The sequence below is a fragment of the Otolemur garnettii genome, unplaced genomic scaffold (genome assembly GCF_000181295.1).
Source record: "Otolemur garnettii isolate 467f Iridium unplaced genomic scaffold, OtoGar3 scaffold00116, whole genome shotgun sequence".
Taxonomy (NCBI): domain Eukaryota; kingdom Metazoa; phylum Chordata; class Mammalia; order Primates; family Galagidae; genus Otolemur; species Otolemur garnettii.
Window position 1 is genome coordinate 399,393 of NW_003852511.1, and position 9,358 is coordinate 408,750.

Genomic DNA, 9,358 nt, shown 5'->3' on the forward strand with positions numbered 1-9,358 from the left:
GAGCTGACTCACTGCCTTGTGCTCCTTGACCCCTCTGCTTCCTCTTGCTTGTTGGTAGAGCTATTGTCTCTGCTTTGTCTAAGGTTTCTTTCTGCTGGGTAGGCCTTTCTTTCTCTCACTCCACCACCTTTCCCTCCCGACTTAAATATCTCTTCATGTGTTTATTGGCCATTTGTATTTTTGAACTGTCTTCATGATCTTCGGCTACTGCTTTCAATTTATTAAGATTTGAAACAAATTGCTTTGTGGCTCAGAAACATGATGACTGGGTTTTCAAGTTCATGTGTGAGATACACCTCCCTCCAACCTGGTTACAACATCTGTACATTACTATCTGGCATGAGAAAAAGATAAAATAAATATTTAAAACACAAAAAGGGTATAAATAATGATACACCAAAACCTAGGTGAAGCAAGAAAACTTCAGCAATGAAGCTCAAAACACCCCATCTGCTCTTCCTCAATCCCTTGACATCCCGTGAACTTAGGGTAGCCATGACCCTAAGTTCTGAGATCAGAAGGCTCATGCCTCTGACTTTCTAGTTTTACTATATAGGTATGTTTTTCTGCTATTTCCTTTTGCTAGTGGCTGTACCTATAGCAATTTGCATCATTACAAAACAGATGCTTGAGAGCCATGCTTACAGTGAAGTTGTGTGAATCCTGTAGCTCATCGGTCATTTGCAGATGTAAACAGTTCATTTTTTGGTCTAGGGAAAAACACATTGGTGACTGGCAAAAAGATGGTTTTCAGACGATCACACAGTAGACAAGGGTCACAATGTCTACATAATACATGAGGAAAAGCTTGTGCTATGGAAACCGTTATGAGTGCCTTTTCAACACCAGAAGAAGGACCGTGATAGGACCTAGAACCCTGGCTACACAAACCTTTCAATTTCTGGCTCATTCATTCATCCTGTTCATCCAACCAATGAATGTTTATAGAGAACTCACAAATAGTCCCAAGCACTGAGCTAAGATGCCGGGGAACAAAAATGACAGAGACAGGGTCACTGCCCACTTGTAGCTGAATTGAGAAAATAGACAAGTAAACAATAATTATAACAACAAGTATGATAGCTCTTGGTTGTGGAGCATTTACTATGTGCCAGTGTATATGGCACTTATGATATCTCATCTAATTATATATATATATATGTATGGCACTTATGATATCTCATCTAATTCTCATGTAAGACACAGAAATAGGAATAAAACCTGTGGGAAATGGAAGAAAAGAAAACATAAGAAACACACCAAAGGTCAAACGGTAGAGCCAGGATTTGAACTTAGGCAGTCTGACTGCAGAGCCTGGGCTCTTTACCTATGTCAACCATTGCAGAGGAAATGAATTATGATGATCAAGCGAGATCAGAGCTATGGCAAAAGGACAAGAAGTATCACGGAATACTGACATCCAAAATCCTGGGAGCTGGTAGTCCAGCTGAGTGAGATTCTGCAGAGTGCAGGAGAGCTCTTCTCTCAGAGCAGACACCTGACTTTGTGTGTGCCCTGCGGGACACTTCTGCTCTCAGTATACTCCTGTTAGTTTAGTGTTAGAGTATTATAAATAAGCTTGTCCAGAGGTCTGGGGAAAAGACATCGCCAACTTCCTAACTTTGGACAATGGTTTGCCCATTTGTAAAATGAGGTGGTTCCTGCCAGGTGTCAAGGGGCTGAAGAGCTGCAGAGGAATTTCTCCTTTTAAAAACTACATAAAGAGGCCAGGTGCAGTGGCTCACATCTGTAATCCTAGTGCTCTGGAAAGCCAGGAAGAGATGGGTGGATCCCTTGAGTTCGGGAATTTGAGACCAGCCTGAGCAAGAACGAGACCTCCTCTCTAATAATAGCTGGGTGTTGTGGCAGGCACCTGTAGTCCAAGCTACTCCAGAGGCCAAGGCAAGAGGATCCCTTAAGCATTTGAGGTTGCTGTGAGCTATGACACCATAGCACTCCACCCAAGGCACAAAGACACTCTGTCTCAATCAAACAAACAAACCCACAATATAAAGATGGCAGCCTGAGTTCTGTAGCATAGCCAGACTTCATCTTTATTTACATTTGTCTTGTTCTAATAAATAGCTGGTTAGAAATCACAAGAAGCAAAAGATGGCAAATTAACAAAAGAGCAAGTCATGGAAAGTTTGAATGTGAAGACTCATGAACAATGAGGAAATAACATCTGTCATCCATACTGGAGGGCGGTGGCTATGAAATCCTCCCAAGAAGCATGCAAATAGTCCCTACAAAATCTGCGGGAGTTTTCTTAGATTTTCGAGATCTTTTTTGGAGAGACCAGTTACCAGGAAGTAAGGATTTAACATTCAGTTGCTAAAATGAGTTTAGATGGAGCAAAAGACCCATTTGTCTCCTTGCAAATGGGCTTGGATTACTGCAATTTACAGGAACAGCTCTCTATGTCAAATTAGTCAGGAAAATTACCCTCGCCTCACCCTCTGAAAAGGAAAATTCCACTTCTGCTCCATTTCTGGCCTACACATGTCAGCTATGATTACAGCATACACCCATCCCAGCAAATGAACATGAAGGCTCGCTGATACTTTGCAAATGGTTAGACTTGCTTCTTTCCCTTTGGTAACACTTGATACCAAACAGTGGACTCTCTTCTAAGCAAGAACTATATCCTGTGAAATATCCTCTGTATCAAAAATTCAAGAAACTTAAAATGTAGTTGTGACTTTTCCGGAAGGAAGCTTTGCAATATGTATCAAAATCCTTAAAAATATTCTCTTACTGTTATGCAGAACTCTTTGGGTGGCAAGAAATAGAATTAATGTTAAGTTAATTTAGGCAAAAGTGGAGAATTTCCTACAGAGGCTCAAGGCTGTCCCTGTCCTTCCTAGCCTCAAGGACAGAAAGTGGATGTCTGTAGAGAAGCCAGAAGGTTCTGTCTCTAAGTCATGTTTCAAAAGAACAGGATTCTCTCTGTCTTTCAGTCCTGCTGCCCAGAGGTTATCAGGTCTTTCTGTCAGGTTCCTAACTAAAGTACTTTGATCTCCCTGGCCTGTTGCCAAGGAGACAGGATCAAACCAGCCCAGAAATCCACTGGGGGAGAGGGAGGTATAATTCCATGAAAAGTGGGTTTTCCTGGGCAGCGCCTGTTGGTCAGTGGGTAGGGTGCTGGCCCCATATACCGAGGGTAATGGATTCGAACCTGGCCCCAGCCAAACTGCAACAAAAAATAGCTGGGTGTTGTGGCGGGCACCTGTAGTACTAGCTACTTGGGAGGCTGAGGCAAGAGAATCTCCTAAGTCCAGGAGTTGGAGGTTGCTGTGAGCTGTGACACCATAGCACTCAACCAAGGGCGATAAAGTGAGACTGTGTCTCTAAAAAAGGAAAGGAAAGTGGGTTTTCCTAAGGATCTTCCTCCTGGTGTCTATGAAAGACCCCCCCCCAAATAAATTATCTATTATTTGGGAATACTATGTGACTATTAAAATTATGTTTCAGAATATTTAACAAAGTTAGAAAAACATTCATAATATCATTGAGTGAAAGAGGCAAATTACAGAGTAATTTTTTAAATTATATAATTATAATGCAGATGTCTTCGAAGCCTGCAACCATTCCTACTCTCTCGCTCCACATCCCAGGGGCTCCTGCTGTCTCCCTGGTCCATGTGGTCTCATGTTGCAAGGAAATCCCACAGTTCCTTCCCTTTTGAGGCAGAGGAGTTAAGTATCTGCAGGGCACACTATTTTCCAGACCTTGCTACTCAAAGTGTGCACAGGACTGTAACATCAGCATCATCTGCAGGCCTGGCAGAAATGCAGACTCTCAGCTGCCATGGAATAGCAGTCACTGTTCCTTTGTGCCCTCAAAAGCACAGATGGGAAATGCTGGAAGGGAGGCGGTGAACACTGGAGGACCCTGAGGCAGGGAAGAGAAAAAGAGAAGAAAAGGCTGGGCTTTTAAGAAAACTGAGAAAACCAGAAACAAATGGGGGGAGGGGAGTACAAATGTGGGATGCCAACGAAGTCTGAGGAAAGGGTTTCTGCAGGGACTCTGCAGCCCCTCTCTGTCTCCTTCAGCAGAGGGGCTTAGGAGAGCAAAACTAGAGGAAGGCCCTGCACAGATTTGGCAATTCGGAGACTGAGGGTTGACTCTGAGTGTGTTGAGGGAAGGGCTGTGGCTAAATAGGGCCGGAGAAAAGGAGAGATGAGAGTCTGGAGGTGATGAGAAATGGGAAAGAGAGCAGTCAGTCCACGCTGGAGAGCAAGAAAGAAAGCGTCCACTCTGCACGCATTTGAACAACAAAGGGGCCACAGTGGGTTTTTTCCCCAGCCCAGGGTCCCCAATGATTTGGGGGGACACAAAGGAGAAGCATGGGCAGAGGTGTAGCTCTGGTCTCTCCCAAGGCATAATGATCTGCCCCTCCAAGAAAAGCCCCATGCCCCCCCACATCAGGCCCCTTAAATCAGGCTGCCTTAGCCACAGTGGGACCAGCCTCTGGGCCAGCTCCCTGAGCCTACAGAAGTGCCCCAGCTGAGTGGCAGGAAGCACTCGGAGGGCCTCGCTCTCTTCTCACCTTCCTGTGTGCAGTCAAGACAAGCCCAGAGCGAGATCCTGCCTGTGCTCCTGCCTAAGGGCCCCTCTGGGTGCTGAGGCCACCAGAGCCCTGGGGCAGGGAAAGCCCGGTCACTTCCTGCCCAAAAGTCTCAGTGTCACTTTCCCCTCACTTTCCACACTGCCCTCCACTCCCTCCATTGCTTGGGCTGCCCCAGCTCCCACATGCCCACCTAAGCCTTCCAGCTATTTCCTGGACCGCTGGCCCCTTCACCCCACACAGCCAGCCTCAAATCTTACCTGAAACCCGGCCCTCTCAGGCTTCCTCTGTGGTCCCTGAGGGTAGGAGTTGCTGCATGTGTCCCCAGCCCCAAAGGTGTCACTTGCCACAACAGCCTTCCTTGAAACCACATCCAGCCAACCAGATCCTGCTTGTTCTTGTGGTGGAATTTAATTTTGAGGTCCTAACAACATTGAGCCCTTACTATGTGCCAGGTGTATAATATATATATGGTTTGTGTCTTTAACCCAAATAAAATTTCCTGAATCCGTTCATTTGGAATTGCTGCTCCCCTGTCACATGTGTAGAAACTGGCCTGCCAACATCACACCCCATAGACAGTGGCACTAGGGTTTGATTGTAGCTGCTGAACGGGCTGTGCTTGAAAACTGACATGAAAATAACTAACCTGTAATGTCACAGGGACACATACAAACCAACCCTGCCCCACATCCTCCTGCTAACAGACACCCCCTACCCCCGCCATTTTGCACAACAGTTCTGAAAAGAGCCCAACAGACAAAAGAGAGATATAAATCTTCCTCTTTTTTTTTTTTTTTTTTTTGAGACAGAGCCTCAAGCTGTCCCCCTGGGTAGAGTGCCGTGGCATTACAGCTCACAGCAACCTCCAGCTCCTGGGCTCAAGCGAGTCTCCTGCCTCCGCCTCCCAAGTAGCTGGGACCACAGGCGCCCGCCACAACGCCCGGCTATTTTTTGGTTGCAGGCGTCATTGTTGTTTGGCGGGTCCGGGCTGGGGATTCGAACCCGCCACCTTAGGTGTACGTGGCTGGCGCCTTAGCCGGTTGAGCTATAGGTGCCGAGCCATAAATCTTCCTCTTTAAAATTGCATTTGAGAATCTGCTTTGACAGAGTTCCTGGGTGAACAGCAGGGGTGGGAGCTTCAGGGCAGGGTCACATCTCCTGCGATCTGTCTCCAAGGAAAGCCAGAGAAGCTGATTCTGAACTCTGACACCTGCCACACGCTGTTACCTGCTTTTGGAAGCAGTTTCATGGCACCCTGTTAATTTGGGGACAGCCATAAACCTTCCTCATCCCCGCTAAAATGCCAGAGTACCTGTTTTTCTCTGCCAACACTATCTCCCTTTTTCACTGTGTTGGCCCTTTTTCTACATAGGAAGAAGAAAATAAACTTCTTTCTACTCTAATCTTGTGTTGAGAAATCTTCACCTGCTCCCACCCTAGCAGGTAGTTGCCCCAGGATCCCTCCTGCCCTCTCCTGGCCCAGGACCCTCCTTTCATGGAGGCACTTAGCCCTGAGCAGGGGGAGGTACAAAGCACCCAGGAGAGGCCAACTGTCTTCCTCACCTTCTTTGTAAGCTCAGAAGAAACAGTGAAATGGACAGCCAGGACGCGTCTGACTCACTTGCACCAGGCTGTGTGAGTCTGCAGGAAGGGGTTGGGTTATTGGTGCTGGTTTTCCAGTGGGGAGATGGCTTAGGGATATAAGGCCAGTTCTCCACCCCAAAAGGAGTGAAAGGAAGATGTGAGGGGCTGGGGGGAAGGAAGCCATGGAGGTAGATCCTGATGCAATGTGGGGACCCTACAGGGACTCTGCAAGGGTCTTCCCTCTCCATCTTCCCCACCCATACTCCTTCCCCTGTGGGTGCCCTACGGGATGGCTGGAGTAGTCCCCAGCCCCCACTCTCTCTCTCTGCCTCATCACACTTCCCCTACCCCTCTCCCACCCCATCCCTCACTGCTCTTCTTCTCCTAAGGCAGGTATGTGCTTCCTCCACACAGCTTGCCTTGCCTTCCCTCTCTTCCCCTCACACCCTGAGGTGGGGCATTGAGAGCTGGGGCAGCCCAAGCCACGGAGGGAGTGGAGGGCAGTGTGGGAGGCAAGAGGAAAGCAACACTGAGACTTTCAGGCAGGAAGTGACCGGGTTTCCCTGCCCCAGGTGCTGGTGGCCTCAGCACCCAGAGGGGCCCTTAGGCAGGAGCACAGGCAGGATCTGGCTCTGGGCCCGTCTTCCCTGCACACAGGAAGGAAGGTGAGAAGGGAGCGAGGCCCTCCGAGTGCTTCTCCTCCCCTCCCTTCTCTCTTTCCTTCCTTCCTTCCTTCTTTCCTTTCTCTCTCTCCTTCCTTTTTTGATTTTTGTATAATTTCATTTTTAAATTTCAAATGAATATGAAGGTACAAATTTTTAGGCTACATTGTTCCCACTTCCAAGTTAAAGTTCAACTTGTAGACGAGCTTCTCACCCAGGGCAGGTGCTGAACACCCTCACACTGTGCACATCAGGGGAGATCCTGCCAATTGCCCCCCACTTCTCCTTCCCTCTTCCTCCTCACTGTGCCCTCTTGCTAGACGTTATTTGTGTTTTATCATTCTTGTGGGTAATTATGTGTATATTGGTTTCATATTAGTATTACGTACATTGGATACTTTTTTCCTATTTTTGAGATACTTTACTAAGAAGAATATGCTTCAGCTCCATCCAGGTAAACATAAAAGATATAAAGTCTCCATCTTTTCTTATGGCTGAGTAGTATTCCATGGTACACATATTTGAGACAAGGTCTACTCTGTCACCCAGACTGGAGTACAGGGTATCATAGCTCACTGCAGCCATGAAATCTGGGCTTAAGCAATTCCCCTGCCTCTGCAAGAACAAGAAGCTCAGACTACAGGTGTGCACCACTGCACCTAGTTAATTTTTTAAAATTTATTTGTAGACATGTAGGTCTCTCTGTTGCCTAAAAGGCTGGTCAGGAACTCCTGACCGTAAATGATCTTCCTACCCTGGCCTCCTAAATTGCCGGGATTACAGGCGTCCAGTCCCTTCTGCCCACTTCTATCGCAGCAGTTATCTGTCTTGTTGGGTTAGTGCTGTTGTGTAATCCCAGGGCAGAGAGAATGTCTTTCCACCCTTGCAAACCCTGACTCCTCATGGCCTCCAGTCAAAGGACCTTTAAGGCTTCTCAACTGTGCTGTGCATATTCTGTCAGATTGGATCTGTTCTTTGGAGCAGAAGTTTGGAGAATGTCTTACAGCCTCCACGAGGCAGCAAGCTCCTAAAACATGAAGACAGAGACCATCCCTTCCTCAGGCTGTGCCACCCATCAGCATGTCTTCCTGGATGAATAGGGAAGCAGCAACTTACCACAAATGAAGGCAAAGGAAGTTGGGGCACAGCCTGGGTTTGCCAGCCTCTCCAGTGTGGCCCTGGGAGTAGGGTGGATGCTCTTTGGCTCTGTGGTGAACAGGTGTCTGAGGGATGTGAACATGGCACAGAGGCACTATGAGTCTGGACATGCCGCCGAAGGCTGCGGTGATGTGATGTCACTGGGGACGTCTAGAGAGAGCTTTGGCCTAAAGTGATAACAAAAAGGGAGACGCCCAACCAGAGGGTCTGAGAAGGAGGCAGACGCTGGCTGAGAGCACAGGGTGATTTGAGGCACGGCCTGGAGTTGGGAGCCAAGCTCTTCAGGACCCACCCTAAGGACTAGAGCTTGTGGCAGTGAGAAGGAGAGAAAAGAACAGTGGCCTCGTGAAGACCATTGCAGACATGACATGACTTTTCCCTTGCATAGATCTACAGGATAAAGTTATGAGGCCAGATCACAGTAGGACACTTGGGGGCCAAGTCATTGGTGAGATCCCCTCCTCCACCCCATCCCTGAGGGCTCCCCCCAGGCTCTGGCCTGTGACCTTCATTTATGCACAGGTAGAGGGAGCCATGGGACAGGGAAGGCTGCTGCACTTCCTCCTCTTCTGGCAGAATCTCAGCAGGCAACTGTTTCTATTTTTCCATATTTGTCCCCCCAATTCATAGATCTTGGTATTTTTTTTTTTATTGTTGGGGATTCATTGAGGGTACAAGAGACCAGGTTACACTGATTGCATTTGTTAGGTAAAGACCCTCTTACAATCATGTCTTGCCCCCAAAAGGTGAGGCACATACCAAGACCCTACCCCCTCCCTCCTTCCCTGTCTCTGCTCTCCCCTTTCCCCACCCCCACCGTGTCATTAATTGTTATTAATTGTCCTCATATCAAAATCGAGTACATAGGATTCATGCTGCTCTATTCTTGTGTGCTCCACTTCCATCCAGGTTAATACAAAGGCTGTAAAGTCTCCATTTTTTTAATGGCTGAATAGTATTCAATAGTGTACATATACCACAGCTTGTTAATCTATTCCTGGGTTGGTGGGCATTTAGGCTGTTTCCACATTTTGGCGATTGTAAATTGAGCTGCAGAAACAGTCTAGTGCAAGTGTCCTTATGATGCAAGGATTTTTCTCCTTCTGGGTATATTCCCAGTAATGGGATTGCAGGATCAAATTGAAGGTCTAGCTTGACTTCTCTGAGGGTTCTCCATACTTCCTTCCAAAAAGGTTGTATTAGTTTGCAGTCCCACCAGCAGTGTAAAAGTGTTCCCTTCTCCCCACATCCACACCAGCATCTGCAGTTTTGAGATTTTGTGATGTGGGCCATTCTCACTGGGGTTAGATGGTATCTCAGGGTGGTTTTGATTTGCATTTCTCTAATAATTAGGGATGATGAGCATTTTTCCATATGTTTG

At 47.3% G+C, this 9,358-nt stretch overlaps 1 non-coding gene across 1 annotated transcript; it reads left to right on the top strand.

The window, feature by feature from the left end:
- The first annotated feature begins 237 nt into the window (after window positions 1-237).
- On the top strand, window positions 238-340 carry LOC111727668. The gene has a single exon (XR_002775160.1). It is a non-coding gene; the product is annotated as a small nucleolar RNA U13 (small nucleolar RNA).
- Window positions 341-9,358: the final 9,018 nt, after the last annotated feature.